The sequence below is a fragment of the Bos grunniens genome, chromosome 1 (assembly GCF_055505025.1).
Source record: "Bos grunniens cultivar Pamir isolate PY7600 chromosome 1, Bosgru_T2T1.0, whole genome shotgun sequence".
NCBI classification, from domain to species: Eukaryota; Metazoa; Chordata; class Mammalia; order Artiodactyla; family Bovidae; genus Bos; species Bos grunniens.
In genome coordinates, this window is record NC_141165.1 from 77039448 (window position 1) to 77063550 (window position 24103).

Consider the following 24103-nt stretch of genomic DNA (forward strand, 5'->3'; position numbering starts at 1 on the left):
ACACCTTCCTGAGTGGCCTGTGGGGTGAGCTGGGTGAGCCTGAAGTAGCTGAGTCAGGAGGGCAATCGTGTTTCCGCCGTAGGCAGGACCTCTCAGCCTCATGTGGTTAGGAGGCCCATTGTACACTCTGTGCTGACCTTTCCTTTGGATTAAATGCTGTAGCATTCCATGCTCATTCATATCTTTATGCCCTTCTGTTTTGCGAAATGCCTCTAAGAGTCCTTCCTATTGGCCATTTCATACAACTTTCCCACCCCCACTCTTCTCTGCTTCTCTCCAGTAAGGTGCGCCCCACTCTTGGTACCTGGTGCGCTTACTCTTACTCGATTCCCCCGTTTCATGCACGTCCCATGTTGTGTTGCCAGTTTCTTTTTCTGCCAGGCCATCTGCACTGTTGTGCTCTGAGTGCCCTAAGCTTATTGCCTGGTACACAGGATGTGCTCAGCTTTCGTGGGGTTTTGAGGTGGGAGGGGGGTTGTCTGCCTGTAGCACTCGCTTGTGTTGTGTTGGGGGCGTGTAAGAAGGAGTTGTGTTCTTAGGGAAATTGGTTTGCAGAGATATGAGACAAAAGAAGTTAAATAATTGTACAGAATGAAAGGCAGAGAATATGAGTGGCCAGACAGGACTGCCCAACTTCCTTCCTGTGTGAATTATCCTACTTATTCCTGGAGATTGTTGCCATTTGTTTTGTGATTACAAAACCTGTGGCTCAGAGGAGTGAGATGATGTGCTGAGGGCCACCCAGTTAGTAAAGGTAGAACCAGAACTGGGGCCCAGTCTTCTGATTCTAAATCAGGTATCCTTTCTACTCCTGGTCTCTGGTAACCTGGAGCCTAGAAAGGAGAAGGGACTCACCTGGTACTGCAGTTGTGACGCAAGACTTTAGACAGTGAGATGCCAAGCACTGTATGTGGTCAATGAATGGGGAGGGAGAAGGAGAGAAGGAACATTGAGCAGTTGCCGTGTTCAGTGAAAATCAAGTCACGGATGTGGGCCACATAGGTAGTTTTAACTTTTATAATAATCACAACAAAAATACACAGATGAAATTAATTTTAATAGTGCATTATATGTAACCCAGTATACACCCAAAATATGTACTTTATCATGTAATCTATATAAAAATGATTAATCCAACATTTGCATTCTTTTTTCCCCATGTGAGGCCTTCAGATTACATTTATCGCTCGTCTCCACTGGGATTAGCCATACTTCCAGGGCTCAGTAGACACATGAGGCTTGTGACTACTATGTTGGGCAGGTCGGTATTTTTTACGTATTTCAAGCATTTCAGGAATCACATGAAGAGTTTATTGTAGTCCTGTGTAAGAACTGAGGAAATGAAAACAGGAGAGATTAGGGAGCTTTCCTGGAGTAACAAAGCTGCAGAGTGATAAAGCTGACCCAGGTCTGTCCCTTGGCTTTCAGCTGTGGCTGGTGGCCTGCCAGTCCTCAGGCAAGGAGGAAAGGAGGGATTCTTGACCCCTGGTCTGGAAGGATGCTGGAATTGAATAGGTGGAAGTGAGCAGTGTTTTCCATGTCCTGAAGTTACCCCCAAGTGTCTGAGCTGCTGCTGGTGTGGATGGTTGAGTGTGGGGGGAAGGGGCGTCAGGTGCAGAGGCAGAAGTAGCCCATTTCCAAACCATTGTTAAATAAGCTGCCATGGAGCTGGCTGAGAGAGCCCAGGGAAGTGAAGGGAACCATTGTCTTCAAGCGCATTTGCTGGAGTTAAGGGAGTCCTTTCAGTAGGTGGAGTGTCTCTCTCCCAGGACAAGGACACTTACCTTTCAGAAGTTATGTGAAGAGTCTGTTATAACACACAGAGAGAGCTCAGCTAGCCAGGGCTGGGTCATCAGGTGCTAAGTGAATGTATTTGCCCTGCTCTGTGCTAAGGCAGGTGTTTCTGTAAAATCCCAGTTTTATCTTTTTTTCACGAAGACTGTGATATCCCAATGTGGGAGAAACTGAATTGGGAGGGTCATGTGCCTCTCCTGTGGGCAACCAAGTTGGTTCTAAGCTTTTCTTGTTTTATTCACAAAGATTACAACAGCAGTGAAGATACACTTTGAAAACCCTGGCATCCTGATGTATTACTATTCATTTTGCACTATTCCCTTGCAATCATCGTCCTTTGGTGGAAAAATGTTTTTAATATAATTTTAATGTCGACAAAGTTTATTTCTCCTGTTATCATAAACATTTTCCCTATCTTTATAATGCATGTAGTATGTTAATGGCTTCAAAGAATATCACTCAATTCTACATCACAGTGTGCTTGTTCCTTTGGTTAGATATTTGGGTTGTTTCAAAATTTCTTGACATTGTATTTGATGCTACTGCCTGCAGCCTCATGCTTATTTTCTTTTATATCTTTTATAATTAATTATAAAATTATAAATTTATAGTTGTCATTATATCTTATTTGTAAATATAATTATAAATTTACAACTATTTGTAAGAAATTAATCAGCTTTTGAATTCCAAGCCAGAAGAGTTATAAACATCTTAAAATGTATTGGTTGTTCTGGCACAACACTTCTGTTTTCTTGAAGTGTTGCTTCTGTCCCCACCTCCATTTTATTGAAGTGTAATTGACATATAGCACTGGGTAAGTTTTAATATGTACATCATAAGCTTTGTTTTCTCAGCAGTGGGTGACATGTGAGCTCACCAGTTTTGCCACAAAACAACCAAGACTGGATGCTAAAAACCAAAGTTTTGCTAAATTTCACAAAGGTCAAAATGCGTCAAGTGTTTGTGTGTCCTTCCCCACGTGCCTCTTAGAACACCTCTGATGTAACTGACCAGAGGAACAGGTGACCACTGTTTCCGGGGTGCTTCCCTGGGGAAGCTGTTTGCAGACAGATGGTGAAGGCTAAGCCGAAACACCCACAGCCTTTAAGTCTGACACTTCCCCAGAGCTCGGCCTCAGCCTCTCACAGGAGCACAGATGAATGGAGTACAGAGCCTGCAGTAAAGGGATGACCTTCCAGTTTCCTTCCACATCCTAATTGCACTTGGATCTGTCACAGGCTTTGGAGCAGGAAGATGTGTACAGCTGGGAATGTTATTTAATCCCTCTTTCATCTAAAGGGGATGACAGTGATAGTTCCCTATAAGTTTTCTGGGAGGATCAAGTACCAAGAACATAATTAGTACTCAATAAAATGTTGTAAATGTGGGTTTGAGTCTTAGTTTCAATATATTCTACATGCCTTCTTCAGGCAAATTACTTAACTTTTCTGGCCTTGTGCATTCTCATCTGTAAAATGGGATTATAGCATCAGCCTCACAAAGACATGAAGGGATTTTAATGAGATAAAGTATAGAGAACATTTAGCTGAGTCCTGCACATAAACACTCTCCATAAGTGTAATGAAAAGAAAAACTGCTTTTTAGTTTTATTTTCTGCTCTTATATTGATCTGATTCCCTGGTGGCTCAGATGATAAAGCGTCTGACCGCAACACGGGAGACCCGGGTTCGATCCCTAGGTTGGGAAGATCCCCTGGAGAAGGAAATGGCAACCCACTCAGGTATGCTTGCCTAGAAAATTCCATGGATGGAGGAGCCTGGTGGGCTATAGTCCATGGGGTCGCAAAGAGTCGGACGCGACTGAGCAACTTCACTTTCTTTCTTTCACTATATTGATCTAAGCAGCAGTTCTATTGTAATTAGCTCAGATTTTGATATATATGCCCTCACTGTGTGTTTTTACTGTCCACATTTGCATCCTGAAACAAATGGGAGGCAAATCGACGTTGTCATGTCCCTGAAGCTTTTAACAGGTTTTAATGAAATCGTGTTTTTACGGTTAGAGCATAGTTTCACAGAGAAAGGATGATACTTCATATACTTATTAATTTTGTGGCTTTACCCTATGGTTGGCATCAAAGCAAACTGTCAGGTTTGTGGAAGGTATCCAGTGCTTCTTTATGCTCAGCAACACAAATCAAGTCTGTCTGAATGATAAGGTAAAAACCAAGTCTTAGGGAATGCAAAAAATGGCCATTGAAGTGCTTGAACATAGCTCATCTCACACCCCCTCCTCTCATCTGTTCTGACTCCTCTTCCTCTTCGTGTTTCAGTTCAGTCAGTTCAGTTGCTCAGTCATGTCCGACTCTTTGTGACCCCGTGGACTGCAGCACACCAGGCTTCTCTGTCTGGCACCAGCTCCCGGAGCTTGCTCAAACTCATGTCCCTCATCTCATCCTCTGTCGTTCCCTTCTCCTCCTGCCTTCAATCTTTCCCAGCATCAGAGTCAGCTCTTCACATTAAGTGGCCAAAGTATTGGAGCTTCAGTGTCAGTCCTTTCAGTGAATATTCAGGACTGATTTCCTTTATGATTGACTGGTTTGATCTCCTTGCAGTCCACCTGCAGTGATTTTGGAGCCCAAGAAAATAAAGTCTTTCACTTTCCCACCTATTTGCCATGAAGTGATGAAACCAGATGCCATGACCTTAGTTTTTTGAACGTTGAGTTTTAAGCCAGCTTTTTCATTCTCCTCTTTGTCTTTCATCAGGAATCTCTTTAGTTCATGTCTGAGTTACTCAAATGTGAAGTTGATCCTCAGGCTCCTCAAAGCACACACACTGTGTGGTGACTTCTCCACATGGCACATGCTCTGTGGCTGTTATTCTTACTTACCCGTTTCTCTCCCTCCGGAGTCAGAGTCCTCCACAGTCACCCTCATGTTCTCATTGCCTAGCTCTGGTCCTGAGCAACATTAGCACTCCATCAGTATATATTGGCTGAATGGAGAAACTTGCAAAAACCTGCATGTGAAGTTAGAAGGTGTGTGTCAAGTAGTGAGAGGTGCATCTGCAAAGTGAAGCAAGTGGGCTGAGGAAAAGAAAAACAATAATATTTACATTTGGAAAACGCAAAGATTTCCCTTTGTGTGTACTTCCTTGTGCCCTGTGAGGCATCGGTATTCCCTCATCCCAGCTGTTTCTTGCCTCTAAGCCGTGTTTCTCTATCAACATCTTGCCAGCTCCCGTCTGTTCCATTCACCCTTGCTGAGGGTTTGAAGTGAGGATAGTTCTGTTGTGTGTTCATGTCCAATTTGTAGCCTTCTGATTTTGGGGGTAAAACCTGGAACCTGGGCATATCAGCAGAAAGGAGAAGTGTTTTCTTCTTTAATCCTCATGCCCTATAGGTTTGAGAAGGACCAGGGTCTCTCTGGCTTTCCTTGGATGGTAGTCACTGGTGGCATGGGGTGCCTGGCAGGTGGAGGAATAATCTTGGTATGAAATGAGTCTTTGCTATTCAAATGTTGGCTTCGGGGCCTTCTGCATTATCACTGCTCATCTGGGAAGTTGAATCCAACTCAGTAATAGAATTCTTTACTGAGCACCTCCTGTATGTTGGACAATATACTGAGAGCTTCACAAATGCTGGCTTAGGTACTTACATCTGTAGGACGATTGTGAGACATCTTCTGAGAAACCTGGCCAGACCCTGAAGCCGGGAGCATAATAACAACTTGGTGATAGAAGGAGAATTTGTCAGGGAGCCAAGAAATCTGAGTTCCACTTTGGCTCTGTCATAAAGTGATCATGTAGCTCTCTCGGTGGCAGTGGACGTCAGTTTTTCCGTCTATGAAAATGGGATGAGGACAGTTTGCCCAGATGCTTTTAGATTTTCTTCTGTTTCATGCCATCATGGTGTTGAATACGGTCCAGCCTGCTCTCTTCTTTGCCTGCGTGACTTTTTGGATTGCAGGTTGGAACTGTGTATTATGAGTAGACTGAGTGAATCTATCTCCTAGTGATACTCTGACCTCCTGGTGACAAAAAACTTGTTTTCTTAGATGTTTCCTAACCGTGGGCCTACCACATTGGCGAGATATGAGGCAACATTGTGTAAAAGGTCCTGAAACATCTTGGCTGTATGTGTTTATTCTGGGACAGTGGCTTCCAAGCCTGAATGTAGTGTTTCTCACACTAAAAACTGAAACTAATCATTAGGACTGCTTTTAAATAACTTGGCCTTTAAATGTGTTGAAGTTCTTGTCATTTTCTCTTTTATTATTAGTGCCTTTTGTGTCTGGTCTAAGAATCTTCTCCTACCCCAAGATCATGAAGATACTCTAATATGTTTTCTCCTAGAAAGTCTGTATCTTGATTTTTCACATATAGGTCTAGGATCTGCTTCACATTAATTATTTAGATAGATTGTGAAGAACAATTCAAGATTCATTTTTTCCCTATATAGATGTCCAGATACTCCAGAGCAATTTATTAAGAAGACCTTTCTTTCTCTACTGAATTTCACTGATAGCACTGTAAAAAAAAGAAAAATGTTACTGTTAAAAAAAAAAAATTAAGTTACTGTTACTTTTGGATTCTGTTCTTTTTCATTGATCTATTTGTCCTTACTTAATCACTGTCTTGATTACTGTGGTTTTATAACAAGTCTGGTAATTTTCCTTTTTAAAAACCTTTTTATTTTGTATTGGGGTGAAGCCTATTAACAGTGTTGTGATAGTTTCAGGTGAACAGTGAAGGGACTCAGCCACATATAGTAATTTATGTGTTTTTTTTTTTTTTAATTCTGTTTTTTAAGTTCTCTGTATTTTTTTTTAAATAAATTTTTAGTTATCTTGTTAATTTCTACAAATTGCCTGTTGGGATTTTGATTGAGAATGCACTGAAGCTATAGATCAATGCAATAGTCGAGCCTTCAGAGAAACAAAACTAATAGAACTTTTGCGTGTTTATCTTATCAATACTCTTACAGACTTACCTGGAGTAACGTTTGACCAAATATCTGGGCACCTGCGGTCCAACTGACACATTAAATTTATCATCACGGTCTATTTGGGGGAAAACAAACATTTAAACAAAACTAAACCTTTCAATTCATAAACATGATATATGTTCCCGTTTCTTTAAGTCTTCCTTAACTTCTCTCAGTAAGAACAATTTTATAGTTTTTCAGTGAGAAGTCTTGGCTATCTTTAATTTGCTTCTTGGCATTTGATGTTTTGTTATTATAAATTGTGTATAAGATATATTTTCCAATTATTTGTGTATTCATACTTTTAAAGAATGCATAGTGTTTTGCAAGAAATGTAATTCCCGATTTGTCAGACAGCAGTGATGTTTAGGAACTGTTGTTCTGGAGGTAACCATAAATCATCACTAAAACATCCTTTTCATCTGTGTGCTGCTTTACCATTGCTAAAGCATTTCCTTCCTTTGGACCCGACAAGGGCTCTCAGAGACAGCAGAGCTATTATTATTCCTAATATCATATAAGGAAATTTGGCCTCAGGGATATTATCTGAGAGTCCTGTGACTGGCAGGTGACCATGGCAGTCCCAGGCTGTCAGAACTCAGGGCTTTCCTAAGAGAGAGGGTCTGCTCCTGATACCACAGTCTATGTTTATCAACGTGGACTTTTATTGAGAACGCACGGCAAAGGCGTCTGGCTTTATGGTGAGTCTTCGGCCTCTGGCCTCTGTGGACAGCGTAGAAGGCAGGGGAGAACGCAGCAGAGGGGGAAAGGTGGACCAAGGTAACTGTAAGTCGCCGGAGCGCAGAGGAAGGACAGGCTCGCCATCGGCCCATTAAGCGCGTTGTCTTTTGTGAAAGATCCCGGTGCCCCACCACAGCTAGAATGTGAGCACTGTACGCAGTGCATACCTTGCCCAATCATGTGCTGCACCCCAGAGGGAAACAGCAAGCACAGAAGCCTTAATTACCCAAGAATCATTTAAAGTCGAGGAACTTAATCTACTGAATGTTTTGTTTCTTTTTCTTTTGAGAACTTCAGTAGAAGTTGATTCAAATCTAAAAGACTTGACTCTCTTCCTTTAAGTTTCCTTTTCCAGCCTTTTCAGTTTCTGTCCTTTCTCTCTTCTCCTCCTCTTCCCTCCGTTACTGAGTGCCAGGTCCTGCAAATGTAGAGATAAATGAGGGAGCTTCTCCCCTGGGGAACTTAAAGTTGTACAAACTTTTTGGACTGTCACCAACAAGAAGGAATGTAGTTTATGGTATTATAGTTGTGTTTTAAAAAAGTTTTTATTTTTTAGAAATACATACTGAAATATTTACAAATGAATGTCATGCTATTTGGGATTTGTTTAAAAATTAGCTAGGGGGTACAGGAGTAGGTAGAAATATAAACAAAATAAGATTGGACATCGTTAATAATTATTGAATCTGAGTCATGGGTCCATGAGAGTTCATTATTTGTCATCCATCTATAGCCACGTTGCTAATGATCTATTTCAGATAAAAGTTTCATGAAGCACGGTTATTACATGCAGTGAATTTTGATACTTTCAAATCTAGTTTGCTCTATTTTATAAGCCGAGTGATGTTTTAAATTGTTTTTGACTCATTAATGTAAAATAATATGTATTTTGAAAAACACTGGTATAGTGTGGGAGAGAAGGACCTGTAAAATAAGTGATTACCAGCCATCCCAAAGTGCTGCTAGAGTGTGAGCTGAGGGACACAAAGGAGAGAGAGGGACTGAGCAAACAGAGTCCCAGAGAGTCTGGGAGACCCTCACAGATGTCTTTGAGCAGTTTGGATGAAAGAAGAAACATTTACATGTTGACAAGATGGTAAGGAGGGATGTTTGAGCTCAAACATCAGGAGGGCCCTGGTATAGCTGGGAATCAGTAAGGTGGACTAGGTGAGCCTTAGTTAGGTTAGTGCAGCTAGAATCTCAGAGATGAGATTATAGATAGCAGCAAAAAAAAACACAAAAGGTCTACAAGACAGCTTAAGAAATTGGGAAATTTTTCTCTGTGTTTCAGGAACGCATTTTGATGGTAAACCTAGAAATGACCCTATAACATTTGCTTTTTCTCAAGATTGCTATCAGCTACAAGGAGGTAGACCAGCTTATTCTATGCAGCGATGGTTTACAACAGAAAACACAGACCCAGAGGAGACCTGATCTTGGAACCCAGATCTCCCAACCCATCTCATGCATCTCATCTCCCACCCTGTCACATGCTTCTCTGAAGATCCACATAAATACACAAATTGAGCTCCTACAGTTTTTACTAAAGCAAAAATTATAGTCATTTCAGGACATAGTAAGAGCAGGGAATAGAGTAAGCCCTGTCCTTTCTTATTCCCACTGCAGTGTTCTCTCATCTGCAGAGTGAAGATATGGTAACTGTGAGAAATTGATAATAATCACTTACACTTACAACATGGTATTTTTTTAGGTGCTTTACAACTATTATCTCACTTAATGTTCACAACAATTCTATGCGGTAATTATTTTTTCCATTTCACAGATGAGAAAACTGATGTATATACATAAAAGTAAGTGATGTGCCTAAGGTCCCATAGCTAGCAGTTAGCAGAGCTTGAATTTAAGTGAAGTCCAATCTCTTAACCACTATGATGCTTCTTAGTTAGGTTTGATTTCATTGAATCCAGATGTTTGAACAAAGATAGTCAGTGAAAAGATTTGGCTTTCAGCTTGATTCTCAATATTGCTGAATCTGAATCTTCCCTAATTCAGAGGAAGGAGAATGTTTTTCCAGGTAAGAGAAGAAGGATGACTTCTTGCATGGGAGTGATATTTTAATGGAGCTTTGAGAGATGGGTGAAATTTTGAGAAATAAAAAATTCTGAGAACAAAGGGCAGAATACCAGCCAAGATGAAATAATCCAGCTATAACTTCTCCTCACCACTATTTATAACAAAAAATTGGATAGAATGCAAGAACCAACTACATGAAAACTTGGAAAAGGCAGATAGGATACTGTAATCAAAACCTAAATAATGACCCTTGCTATGTGGAATTGTGTAGTTTGGGAGGCTAGAACTCTGAGATAACCCCATCTTTCCAGCCAGAGGAACCAGGAAAATGAGCCAATGAAAGCCAGAGACTCCAGGGAAATTCCTGAGAAGAAAGAGCTGAAAGGGGGACCCACTCTGTGTATGGTTTGGCACAAGTCCTGGGCATTCTACAAGGTGCACTACAAGATGTGGGATGGATCGTATGAAGCGTAGCAAAAGTTTTGAGAACTTAATCTGTGGTATTAACCACTATCTGAGTCCCAGATAAACCCTTGAGTTGCCTATGTGACTGGCATACTCATTTGGCACAGGAAAGGCTTTGAAAATTAAATTGACGTCAGAGATACCGGTCATTAAAGATGAGGGAGAATGTTCTATTTGAACCAAAGTGGGCTAAACGCCTGCTAAAACAAATAAACGGAAATATCAACGTTTTTTTCAGAAGAATTTAACAGAGTTTAGAGTCTCATGACCTAACATTCAAAAGTCCAGGATACAATCCAAATTTACTCACTATGAAAAGGACCAGGAAAAGCTGAACAAAGAGGGAAAGATTTTCAACAGGTGTTGACCCTATGATATCTCAGATGGTAGAATTCTCAAAGATTTAAAGTAGCTGTTAAAACCATACTCCACTCTTGAAAGACATGAAAGGAGAGGTTTTCAGCAGAAAAATGGAAACTATGCAAAATAACCAGATGGAAATTGTAGAACTGTTGAAGAGACAACATCTGAGGGAATGAATCCACTAGATGGGCTCAGTGACAAAATAGAGATGACAGAGAAAGAAGTCAGTGATCTTGAATATAGAGCAATAGAAATTATACAACACTTAAAATATATTTGTAAATATATTTTTTATTGGAAACAAATGGATAGAGTGTTATGGTACTGTGTGTGTGTGTGTATGTGCTCAGTTGCTCAGTCATGTCTGACTCTTTGCAATCAATCCCATGAATTGTAGCTCATCAGATTCCTCTGTCCATAGGATTCTCCAGGCCAGAATACTGGAGTGGGTTGCCATTTCCTCCTCCAGCAGATATTCCTGACCCAGGGATTGAACCTGTGTCTCCTGCATAGGCAAATGGATTCTTTACCACTGAGCCACCAGGGAATTATCTAGCCACGAATGTCAGTGGTGCCAAGTTTGAGAAACCCTGCTCCAGACTAATCTAAGTTTTCTCTCTAATGATATTTCCAGCATTTTCTTTATGTTCTAATTCTGGACATATACTTATCTTGCATCTGGTTTTGTATTGTTCTCTTTTTTGTATCCATCGTTGAGTGAATGTGAATTTTGATACCAGCTTTTTCATTTATCCAGTTGTGTAATTTTGGTCAGGTCACTAAACTATGCCATGCTTCAACATCTGTATCTGTAACATGAGATCAAAGTCAATATGCATAGATAATGCACTGATTGACATTTTCTCAGTATTTGCCGTGGGCCAAGGACTGTGCTAAATGCTGTAGGTTTGTTACGTTTCACTTCTTCAAAACAGCTCTGTATGGTTAGCATAGGGGCTTCCCTGGTGGCTCAGTGGTAAGGACTCTGCCTGCAAAAACCTGCAGGAGACACAGGTGTGATTCCTGGGTGGGGAAGATCCCCTGGAGAAGGAAATGGCAACACACAAGTATTCTTGCCTAGAAAATCCTATGGACAGAGGAGCCTGGCTGACTACAGTTCATGGGGTTGCAAAGAGTCGGATGTAACAGAGCACACAGCACACACAGAATCACAGTGAGTCCCAAACAGAGTAAACGCAAATGATAACTACTCAGTCACATCATAATTAAACTGCTGAAAACAAAATTAAAAAAAAAATATTGAGAGCAGCCAGAGAAAGATGATACATCATATGAAAGGGAAACCTATTCAAGTACTGCAGAGTTCTCATCTAAATCCATGTAGATCAAAGACAGTGGAACAACATCTTTGAAGCAGTGGAAAAACAAAGCTGTCAACTCAGAATTTTATATGTAGAAAAAAATCCTTCATGTTTGAAGACAAAATATTCTCAGATGTAGGAGATCTAGGAAACTCATTTTAAATCATATTGGAGAGAAAATTTGAATGTGAGCAATAAAAGAAGAGCAGGAGAAATAATAAATATCCAACATGGTAGACTCTCCAGCAGTGAAAATACACTCAAAAATATGAAATAAAAAATTGAGCAAAAATAATCTACTCCCATGACACAAGGGTAATTATAGATTACTGGCAATATTTTGAATTTATTTCCTGCAAGTCATTTTCCTTTGTGAATAATTTCTCCCTTTCCTTTTCTTCTTCTCCCGCTTTTTCTCTCTTTCAACTAAGATTTTAGAGTTTTATAATATTCTTTATCAGTTTGCATTATATTATGAATCCATTACTATTTTGTTGAGAGAACTAATCTAAATTTTTTTGTTTGATAATGATGATTTGGTTATATTTATAAAAAGAGTGCTTTTTAGAGATCCATAGTGACATAATGGATGCAATGATACAATGTCTGAGATTTTCTTAAAATAGTCAAGATGGAGGATTGGCTTCTTATGTCAAAGAAATGAAACTTGCATTAAATCAGTAATTGTTGATGTTGGGTAAGGAGTACATGGTGGCTCATTATATTACATTCTCAGCCGTGTCTGACTCTTTGTGACCCCATGGATTGTAGACCACCATCCTCCTCTGCCCATAGGGTTTTCCAGGCAAGAATACTGGAGTGGGTAGCCATTCCCTCCTCCAGGGAATCTTCTCCACCCAGGGGTTGAACCACAGGTCTTTTGCATTGTTGGATTCTTTACTATCTGAGCCACCAGGGAAGCCCATGCTACTTTCTAGTTTTCTAAATGTGTTTTGTAAATTAGAAAGCTTTAAGAAGTCTTCATAAATGTGATTTTAATTGTTTAATCACTCCCTGTCCTGCAGACATTCCATAAAAGTAGATTCTCCTATTATTGTTGTGAATTGAGGCTGTTTCAGGTTGTGTGTGGGCTGAGATTGGATCAGACAGCTTTTCTGATTATTTCCTTTTCAGAGATGTAATTACTGAGTTAAAAGAGAATGGGCATTTTTAATGCTTTGATACATTTTGCCAAATTGCCCTTCAGAAGAGATGTTCCATGTTATTTTTGTTCAAGAGACACATGAGAGTGCTCTTTCAGCTCTATATTATATATATTTTTAACTGCTAGTAATTTTTTTTTACAACAACTGGACTTTATTTGGACCTTAATTCAAACAAACTCTTAAAAAAAATCAGCTTTGTAAACAAACACACGTATTTGAACTTCTGGCTAGATATTTGATGGTATTAAAGTTTTATCATTTATTTATGTTTGTGTTTATTTGTTTATATTTACTGGGTTTGGGGGTTATTTTTTGTGTTTCTGTGGTTACTTTTTTTTTTAATTAATTTTTATTGCAGGATAATTGTTTTAAAACTGCTATTAATTTGATAGGGAGAAGGTGGCATCTTGTTATTTTAATGTATATTTCTTTGAATTTTCAATAACACTGAACCCTCAACCTGCCACTGGATTGGTCCCCATCCTTGTAGGGAGAAAGCAAGGGAGACAAGTAGAAGGAAAAAGATTTACAGCCCCTCCTCATTCCTCCCTTTGGGGATGAGAAGCAAATGCAGACAAAGAGCCCTGGGTTCAAATCCTTTCTGCAACTTCTAGCTACAGACTTTGTACAGCCTTCAGCTCTCGAAGCCTCAGATTTTTCCACTGAAGAAATAGAGCAGTGTCACTGGCCTCTGTAAGGGTGAGGTGATAGAGATTTAAAGGGAAATAACCTGGTGTGCAGCGGTCAGTCTGAAGCTTTATGAGGCTGCAGTTCAGGATACAAAAGCACTACCTGGTGTGCAGAGGCAGCAGGAATCCAGAGCCAGCTCTCCTGCCTGGGACGGCCCTGTGGGGACTGCTGCTCGTGTTTGCTGTTTACCATTCGTTCTTTACAACTTCCTCACACAGCACTCTTCCAGTCATTGCTCAGTGACAGAGGCAGCTATCCCGAGCCAGGAAATTAATCCTGGGGAGTGAATGCCAACACCTGATGTATTTATCTGATTCTGTGGGAATGCACCTTTCAAACCTCAGCTCCGGATCATGTTGAACTTCAGGTGGGTTTCTTTGGCAGTGTCTCCCCTTCTTCTTTGGAGCCAAACTCAGAGTAGGACTCTGCTCTTTTCAGGGCAGCCCAGCCAAGCCGGGGTCTCAGACTAAATTCACTGTCCCTCCCTGACCGCTCACCTTCCTACTGCTCCCTCTCTGCCCAGGCCCAGAATTTCCAAATTGGACATATTCTTGCTCCACACCTAGAGGTTAAGAGCGGCTGAGACAGAGTTGGGGCCTGGGACTCTGAATAACCTGTCTCACAGCTCAAGAGACAACCTGACATATTCTTCTATTTACTGCTTTGGAATGGTGGCGGAGGGTGGGGGTTACTCTTTAGGTCTTTTGAATACCAAATGAGAAATGTGTGTGCATGCATGCTAAGCTGCTTCAGTTGTGTCTGACTCTGTGCGACCTTATGGACTGTAGCTTGCTGGGCTTCTCTGTCCCTGGATTCTCCAGGCAAGAATACTGGAGTGGATTGTCATGCTGTCCTTCAGGGGAATCTTCCTAACCTAAGGATTGAACCTGTGTCTCTTATGTCTCCTGCATTAACAGGTGGGTTCTTTACCACTGGTGCCACCTGGAAAGCCCCCAAATGAGAAATACTTCTCCTGAAATCAAAGCTGGGTGCCCAGGCCCTGGTGCTATCAGCCTAGCCCAGTTTTGCTCTGGAATCACCTCATTGATTTCCCATTTTCTTCCCTGGACACAGTCTACTTGCAAAAGACCAAAGGGTGGAGCTGGGAGATGGAGTAAGTTTGGCTTATTTTCTAAGTTGAAGGAAAATTCAGAGGCAAAGTCAGCAGGCTTTCTTGTGAGAATTTGGGTCTACTGACTTCTCCTGTCTTGGGCAGTGAGCCAGCCAACTCCTGTGGGGCTGTTTGGGCAGAGCTTCTCTAGTTGTTTGTCTGCAGAAGACTCTCAGGTATGTCCATGCTCTGAGATAATTGAGTGATTTTGTGTTTGCATTTTGATGATCATTGAAAAATGATTCTTATACCAGTTATTCACCCCAATTCATAGCTAGACGATCCTTTAGTAGAATAAACTATTGGTGTCTTCAGTAAACATTTGTCAAATAGCAAGCATTTCTTTTTCCTCTTTCAAATGGAAGGGTGCTTGATGAAGCAAAAACTTTATTTCCTATTGCTTTATAGAGGTGGAGAACTCATGCCATTGTCTTGGAGCCTTAAGGTTCCTTCTCCTCTATTATTTCCCTAGTGTTTCCACCACAACCCTGTGAAGTAAGGATTATTAAGCCCCTTTGAGCATAAGGAAACAGAGGGTCAGAGAGGATGAGTGACTTTCAAGGATACACAGAGATTTGATCTGAGGACTGGGGGTCCTCATATGTATACCATGATATCAGGCTTTTTCATGAGTTTGGCCCTCCCAGTAACAGCTCCTTGTCTCTAACTCCTTTGAGAGTTCCAGATTCTGGTTCTCATTGCTTTGGATCAGTGTTTGAAATGGTTAACACTGAAAGTGGCTATGTTGATTTTGTTGAGATGGTCATCTAGGTCCCAGATTTAACCAGGCAAATATTGAGTCATGTACTCCTGGAACATTCATCTCTTCTCAGAAATGAAGACTTGCTCCATCCTCAGTAGATAAGCCTTCTGCTCCTGGCAGGCTCAGGTTCACAAGGTGCCATTTATTAAGCACCTGCCATGTTCCAAGGCATGGTAGGATCCTTTCTTCTAACCTTATAGCAACTCTGTGAGGTAGGTGGTTTTGTACACATTTTACAGATAAGGAAGCTGACACCCAGCACATTCATGTAATTTGCCAGGGTCATGCTGATAGCCGATGAAGCTAGGATCCAGATTCGTCTGACTCCAAGGCTGGATTTGCAGGAAATTTGGCTCTACTCTTCCAAGTGGCGCCTTGTGTGTGGGCCTTCACCATCTTAGTCCTGATCCTCATCTCATGAGTGTGGGGGTGGGTAGGGAGTGGGGTGCACCTGGGTTGGCTTGACCTCTGGACCCTGAATCAAACCTGAGTTGGGATTCTGGCTCTGTCTCTTTATAGCAGAGTGATTGTGGAGAAATCCACAGCCTCATTTGTAAAATAAATTAGACAATTATAGTATTGTTTTGATCGTTAATCAAGTACTTGTCACAGTGCCTGGCCTGTAATAGTTGCCCAAGAAGCAGTGACTACTATTTGTTTATTGGTCACGTACTCTCAGGGAGTGGAGAAGAGGGTTTTAGGGATGGGCAGGTCTGCCCCCGCCACCTGCTCCCCCACACGGCTGAACTGGCACAGCACCATGTCAGCTCGGTAGCTCCCTTCCCTGCTCTGAAGCTCTTGATCTGCTGTCCACTGCACCTCTGGTGAAAGCCAGACTCTCCTACCTGTTGCTGTGCCTCACTGTGAGGCTTGAAGCTCCCTTTCAGCTTCACCTCCCGACGCTCAGCTTTGTCTCCCTGCCTAGGCAGACTTGAGCCTCTCTGTGCCCAGCACCCTGCCCTTGCCCACCTCCAGGCCATTTCCCTCCCATCCCACGGGTCTTTCCCATCCGCCTAGGCTTCTTTGATCCCAGGCTGGATTTGAATCCCTCCTCCCGGGCTAAGATCCTTGAACACCTTCTTTTCCAGAAGAAAACACTCACTTATTTGGTAAAGGAAGATGACCCACAGGCCCTGACCCAGAGGTAACTGGGCCACAGGCTTTGGCAACACAGAGGTAACTAGATGGTTCAGGTGCTCACTCTCTAGTGAGAGGAGCAAAGTAGACAGTGCATTAAATATTTTGTCTTTGACTTCTCATGGCATTTAGGATGATTAGCATCTTGAGGGCAAAAAGAGTAAGTACCAGTTACCTCTGGGCTACTGTTCTGAGCTCACAGTTACCAGTGTTTTGGTTGAATTGATTGATCTGAACAGATGTGATCAAAGGTAAACTCACAGTTCTGGCACCCCCAGGCAAGCACTGGTGGGGGGCGGGGTTAGAGGGAGAGTGGGAAGCCCAAGAGCACCCCTCTCCCTTCTGTGACCTTCTCTTCTACCCCTCCATCTTCCTAAGTCACATTCTATGACCGAGTCAGCATGCAGGGTTTGGCACTTTTTTGATGACTTGCTATTGGCTTCTAGGGAGGGAAGCACCCTGGGCTTAGAGCCAGACATTCTTGGGCCAATCATATGATCTCCTCCAGCCTTGGTTTCCTCTTGTATAAAATGTTCAAACAGTAGACTTGACATTCATATGAGAGTTCTCTGGAGATCTTTGGAAATGCTCCACATCATCTTCATCTTTCTTACCAAGTTCTCATTTATTGATAGTAGTCCTAAGGTGAGGTGTTCTGCTCTCATTTGATGGATAAGGACGTCAGGCACCAGAGCTACCAGAGCACAGAGTTCCCCCAATTTATGCAGTCAGGCTTAAGCGATCTGTGTCCTGAGCAACTTAAGTGATCTGTGTGCTCTGTTGATCTCATGAATATGGAGCTGTAGGCATTTGTAAGTCTATTAAAAGAAATTCATCATTGGGTATAAATTTTCCTTAACACAGACTAGCAGTCTGGTTTCTTTGGGAGCCATAGCTCACAAAGTGAAAGTCACTCAGTTGTGTCAGACTCTTTGTGACCCCATGGACTATACAGTCCATGGAATTCTCCAGGCCAGAATACTGGAGTGGGTAGCCTTTCCCTTCTCCAGGGGATCTTCCCAACCCAGGGATCAAACCCAGGTCTCCCACATTGCAGGCGGATTCTTTACCAGCTGAGCCACAAGGGAAGCCCAACAATACTGGAGGGGGTAGCCTATCCCTTCTCCAGCAGATCTTCCCAACCCAGGAATTGAACTGGGGTCTCCTGCATCACAGGCAGATTCTTTACAAACTGAGCTATCAGGGAAGCACTACAAACAAGCAGTTATTTCTATCATGACCTGAGGAGTATGGAACCCCTCTGCACCGAGTTGTGGTCTGGAGGCGACTTCTCTTGCAGACTAAGGGACTCAGATAGTCAAAATCCCAAATGTTGACTCTGTAAATGCCAAAGGTCAAGTGTCAGGACAAGAACCATCTGGGGCTGCTGATGGATTCAGTGAGATGATAAGTGTCCAGCCCCTGAGTGTGCCCTGGGCTCAGAACTATGGCACAGTTACTTTCCTTTTTCACTAAGATCATTTGCTTCTGGGGTTAGTGGGCTCTGCTGTGGCTGAGAGAGTGTAAGTCAAACAAGATGAACATCTGAGTACAGGAATTAGGAGCATGGTCAGACAATTCTGGATTTACATCTTGGCACTGCCACTCGCTACCAGAAGCCCTCTAACTTCTTTAAGATTCAGCTTCCTTATCTGTGAAATGCAAATGATAGCAGTGCCAGCCCCAGAGTACAGTGAAAGGAGGAAGATCTGGGGGTGGGATTAAGCAGTGAGTGCTGATATCTGATCTCTAAAGTAAAAGATCCAAACCTTCCATCTGCCAACACAGGCGCAGATAATCAAGTGATCTGTGTGTACGTGAGGTGGGCAGGGAGGCAGATGTGAAAACCCCCAGAAAACCAGCTCTTGCCATCTAGAAGGGACTGACCATGAGCCAACAGCAGAGTGGAGTGTGAGTCTTCCTCTGGGACCACTCTTTGTCCAGGAGATGACTTTTCACACCACTGCTGCCTGTGTCATCTGGCGATCACGCTCAAGGTCACAGATGGGAGGAGAGAAAGTTGAAAGGTCCACTTTGATGTAAGGGTTAGTAACAGATAAGAGTTGTTCACATCTTCACTTTGGTCAGGGAGCCCAGAGTTAATGACATTTGACCTGAAAGTCTTGGAGATTTGGATCGAAGCTGAGGCCCTGTCACCCCACCTCCTCAGTAACTCAGGCCCATCACAGGCAGTGAGTTCCCTGGACTATGGAAAAGCCTGTGTAAGTAGGGACCTAAAATGTCTGAGCTCCTGTGTTGATCCATCAACCATGTCCACCTTCACTGAACTGGCATTACCCCTGCCCCATCCCAAAAGCCTGGAGCTTGTCCTGTCCACCTAAGGACCCACCCCTGTGAATGTCACATTCTTCAAGGCCTAAGTCAATGTTTATTGGTTCAGGCCAGTTAAATCAGAATCTATCTAGGAGAATTTTAAGCATCTAGCTGTATTTTTACTGAAGTATAGTTAATTTACAATATTGTGTTACTTTAAGGTGTATAGTAAAGCAATTTGGTTAGACATATATATCTATATATGTATATACATTTTTTCCATTATAGGTTATTATAAGATATTGAATATAGTTTCCTATGTTATGTAGTAAGTTCTTATGGCTTATCTGTTTTATAAACAGTAGTGTACATCGGTTAATCACATCCTCTCAATTTATCTCTCTCCACATCTTCCCCTTTGGTAACCATTAGTTTGTTTTCTATGTCTGTGAGCCTGTTTTGTAAATAAGTTCATTTGTACTATTTTTTAGGTTCCACATATAAGTGGTATTATATATTTGTCTTTCTCTGACTTTCTTCACTTAACATGACAATCTCTAGGTCCATGCGATGCATGTTGCTACAAATGGTAATATTTTATTCTTTTTTATGGCTGAGTAATCTTCCTTTGTGTGTGTGTACACACATACACACCATATCTTTATCGATTCATCTGTTGATGGATACTTAGGTTATTTCCATGTCTTGGCTATTGTAAATAGTGCCACTCTGAACATTAGAGTACATATATCTTTTTGAATTATAGTTTTCTTTGGATATATGCCCAAGAATGGGATTGTTGGTTCATATGATAACTATTTTTATTGTAGTTTTTACCATTTTCAATAGTGGCTGCATCAAGTTACATTCCTACCAACAGTGTTACCTTCTTTCCACAACCTTTTCAACATTTATTATATGTAGGCTTCATGGTGATGGCCATTCTGACTGGTATGAGGTAACATCTCATTTTAGTTTTAAGTTGCATTTCTCTAATAATTAGCTATGTTGAACAGTTTTTCATGTGCCTTTTGGCCATCTGTATGTCTTCTTTGGAGAAATGCTTATCTTCTGCCCATTTTTTTTTTTTTTTTTTGGATTGGATCATTTGTTACTGAGTTGTATGAGTTATTTGTATATTTTTGAAATTAAACCTTTGTTGGTTGCATTGTTTGCAAATATTCTCTCCTATAAGTTGTCTTTTTTTCTTTTTTTTTTTTTTATGGTTTCCTTTCTATTTAGTCCTCCTTTGCTCTGTAGTATGTGAGAATTCTGGGCAGCTAATTACCCTGCCCATGTTTCACAGCACTGGTGTTCTGTCCCCAGGGTGCAAATCTTATCAGTTTGATTAGGTCCCATTTGTTTATTTTTGCTTTTATTTATATTTGTCTTAGGATACTGACCTGGGAAAACATTGCTATGATTTATGTCAGAGACTATTTTGCCTATGTTCTCTTCTAAAAGTTTTATGGTATCATGTCTTATATTTAGGTCTTTAAGCCATTTTAAGTATGGCATAGAGGTGTGTTCTAACTTCATTGATTTACATGAGGCCATCCAACTTTCCCAATATTACTTTCTGAAGAGATTGTCTTTTCCCCATTATATATTTTTGTCTTCTTTGTTGAAGATTACTTGACCGTAGGTGTGTGAGTTTTTTTCTGAACTCTCTATTCTGTTCCGTTGATCCATATGTCTGTTTTTGTGCCAGTACCATACTATTTTGATTACTATAGCTTTGTAGTATTGTCTGAAGTCTGGAAAGGTTATGCCTCCACTTCAGTTCTTTTTCCTCAGTATTGCTTTGGCAATTCTGGATCTTTGGTGTTCCCATATAAATTTTATTTGTTCTAGTAGTTCTGTGAAAAATGTCATGGGTAAGGCATCTGTACTTTTAAAATGCTTCCTAAGTGCTGTTAATGCTCAGGCAAGAGCAGCAGTCTTCTAAGGAGTTCCCTTCACCCATTTTGAACTTCATGGCTATGGGATTTAGAAGTGGGGAGCACTTCTGAGGACAGACTTGATCAAACTCTTTCTCTTCTATATTCTCTTTGCTTTTCTCTTTGCATGGTGCCCCATTTGGCCTTGAGATCAATTTGCTAAGATGAGAGGGGTAAACAGCCATCACCTTGGTGATGTTAAAGAGAGGCCGATCACTTCACTGATTCTGGTATTTAGGAAGTGCTAAAGAACTCTAGGCCTGAATTCCTCCTGTCCAACAGGTAAAACTACATGGGGGGAAATTGGAAATGGCCCCTGACACAATCCCCAGCGGTGGGGTTTCTGGAGGAAATTATGTTTAAGACAACTATCAGACATCATTGTTCTCACTAAAGATAAACTTAAACTGGGGTTTGAAGAGTGAGATGTAGGTCATCACACCTTGTTACCAAGATTTAAGACGATATTCTTAAACTTTGTAATGTAGGTCATCACACCTTGTTTCCAAGATTTAAGACAAAATTCTTAAGCTTTGTTTTTTCAGTAGCACTCTTTCCCTCCTGTGTTGTTGCCATTTAGTCCTCCTTTGCTCTTTAGTATGCGAGAATTCTGGGCAGCTAATTACCCTGCCCATCTTTCACAGCACTGGTGTTCTGTCCCCAGGGTGCATCTTTCTGATATAACTGCTGCTCAACTGCTGAGAGCTGAGGTGATGAGGAGGGAGGCTTGTGTCTGTTTGATCTGTGAGTAAGTGAAGTCACTCAGTTGTGTCCAACTCTTTGTGACCCCATGGACTGTACCCTGCCAGGCTCCTCCGTCCGTGGGATTTTCCAGGCAAGAATACTGGAGTGGGTTGCCATTTTCTTCTCCAGGGGATCTTCCCCACCCAGGGATTGAACCCTGGTCTCCCGCATTGCAGGCAGACCCTTTACCGTCTGAGCCACCAGGGAAGAACAAAGTGAAAGTCGCTCAGTTGTGTCCGACTCTTTGCGACCCCAGGGACTATACAGTCCATGGAATTCTCCAGGCCAGAGTTCTGGGGTGGGGTAGCCTTTCCCTTCTCCAGCAGATCTTCCTAACCCAGGAATCAAACTGCGGTCTCCTGTATTACAGGTGGATTCTTTACCAACTGAGCTATCAGGGAAGCCCTGTTTGATCTGGCAGTCACTAAAATTCTGGTTTTACATTGCTATTTTCCTTATTTTTAAGCACTTAGGAGCCAGATTCTTCCAGATAAACTTGGAGTGCCTAAATTTTGCCCAGTTGGGTACAGATGGGGGTAGTTTTTTAAAAAGCACTCTTCCATAAATAGTCAACAGGCAGAACCTGTTTTTTTAGGAGGCCAGCTGAGATCAGAAAGTTATGATTTTATTGGGGTCAGTTTCAGGTCATGGACAAACCAGAATTCCTTGCCCAGGGTTTCCTGAGACCCATCAGACACTTCAGGGTTTCAAAAAGTCAAATGGGAGAAGCACATTTGTCCCAAAAAACCTGCTCAGACCAAGGAAATCATCAAGTTTCTTTGTTTCAAGCTCAGCTTGTGTCATCTGATTGTGATAACAATGACAGTCTTATGCTGGTCAGAACCTCTTTTTTAAAAAAAATATTTATTTTTAATTGAAGGATAATTGGTTTACAATATTGCTTTGGCTTTTCCCATACATCAATATGAATTAGCCATAGGTATATTCCTCTCCCTCTTGAATATCCCTCCCACCTTGTCCCACCCCTCTAGGTTGGAACATCCTTGTCCATTTGATGAATGTTTCGTGAAAGTGAAAGTCACTCAGTTGTGTCTGACTCTTTACAACCCCATGAACTATACAGTCCATGGAATTCTCCAGGCCAGGATACTGGAGTGGGTAGCCTTTCCCTTCTCCAGGGATTCTTTCCAACCCAGGGATTGAACCCACGTCTTCTGCATTACAGGCAGATTCTTTACCAACTGAGCCATAAGGGAAGCCCTGTCCATTTGATAACAAACAAGAACACAAATTATTAGCTAAATTTGGCTGTCAACAGTTTTCAAAATTTGGGGGTCATGGCAGGGGTAAACAAATAAAAAGGCACTGGATGTAAAAGAATTTAGAAACTGGTGGCTTTGGCTAAACTAAGAACTGTTATTTTACTGTGCTAATGAAATGCTGGGATGAAGAGAGAATTGTGTGGACAATGAAAAATCTATAGGTAAGAATTCTAATGAATTCTCAGAAGTCTACTTAGACCAGTAGAAATAAATATATGAAGTCTGGTGTGTTACAGTCTATGGGGTCACAAAGAGTCGGAAACTACTACACAACTAAGCAGGCACGCATGCACACACACTCTACTCAGTAGCTCATTTAGTTACAGTAAACGAATAGAACAAATAGATTCAATTCTTACTCACCTTGCCCAGAAGTGACACGTGTTATTTTTGGTCACATTTTATTGCTGATAACTAGTCAAACAGTCTCAGTTCCACCTAGATGCAGGATGTGTATGTATGTGCACGCATACACACTTCCTGAAAAATATCAATATAATCCCTGGTTGGGCCACCACTTTAAGCAGCAACTCTATATGGCAGAAAAAGCACGTCTTTGGTAGGGTGGCAGCTATCACTGACATGAAGAAACAAGAAAATGAGTCATTGCAGAGTTGAGTTGTAACTCAAGTGACTCAAGAGTTTGAGGAGACTTCCCTGGTGGTTCAGTGGTTAAGACTTCATGCTTCCAATGCAGAGGCTGTGGGTTCCATCCCTGGTCTGGGAAGTTAGATCCCACGTGCTGTGTGGCACAACCAAAAAGTGGAAAAAAAAAAAAAAAGGAGTTCCTGATCTGAAAGAAATGGAAGCCCATTACAGGGAGGTTTCTGGAGTCCAGGACATAGAGACTACTTCTTGAAGGTGGTTAGCTGAAGGCAATATGATATCAAGGAGTCTAGTCTGGGGACAGAAAGTTTGGGTCCTGAAGTACAGACGAGGGTGAAGTTTGCACACTGAGAAATTAAAGAGGTGGAGATCAGCACAGAGCATAAAGAAGTGTCAACAGAAGTTTCCAAAATGGTCACTGGCAACTCTAGTTGACCTGGTAAAGCAGAGGCGCGACAGTAAACAAACAGACTGAGTAGAGGGATATATATTGGATGGCAGAACCAGGCTTACAAGTTAGAACAGTCTGGCTTACACCCCATTTACAATATCTTGAGCTTGACCATTTACAGTATCTTAAGCAAATGGCTTAAACTCTTTGAGCCTCAGTTTCTTCACTCATAAAAGAGAATTGTTAATACCCGCCCCACTGGATGGTTACAAGAATTAAATTTGGTAACGCAAAATGCAAGTGCCTGGGAAGAACTCTAGTTAACAGGATCC

At 41.6% G+C, this 24103-nt stretch overlaps 1 protein-coding gene across 21 annotated transcripts in view; it reads left to right on the plus strand.

The window, feature by feature from the left end:
• The window catches only part of ST6GAL1 (ST6 beta-galactoside alpha-2,6-sialyltransferase 1), a 152102-nt gene that overhangs the window by 71612 nt on the left and 56387 nt on the right, over positions 1–24103 (plus strand). For 3 of the 21 annotated variants that reach the window (XM_086398493.1, XM_086398626.1, XM_086398501.1), the window contains one exon: positions 13741–13889. The exons of 15 other annotated variants lie outside the window; for them this stretch is intronic. The gene's annotated coding sequence lies outside the window, so the exon portion shown is untranslated. Of the gene's footprint in view, positions 1–6542; positions 7443–13740; positions 13890–24103 lie in introns of those variants that run through there. 3 more of the 21 variants (XM_086398513.1, XM_086398535.1, XM_086398634.1) reach the window with 3 other exon arrangements.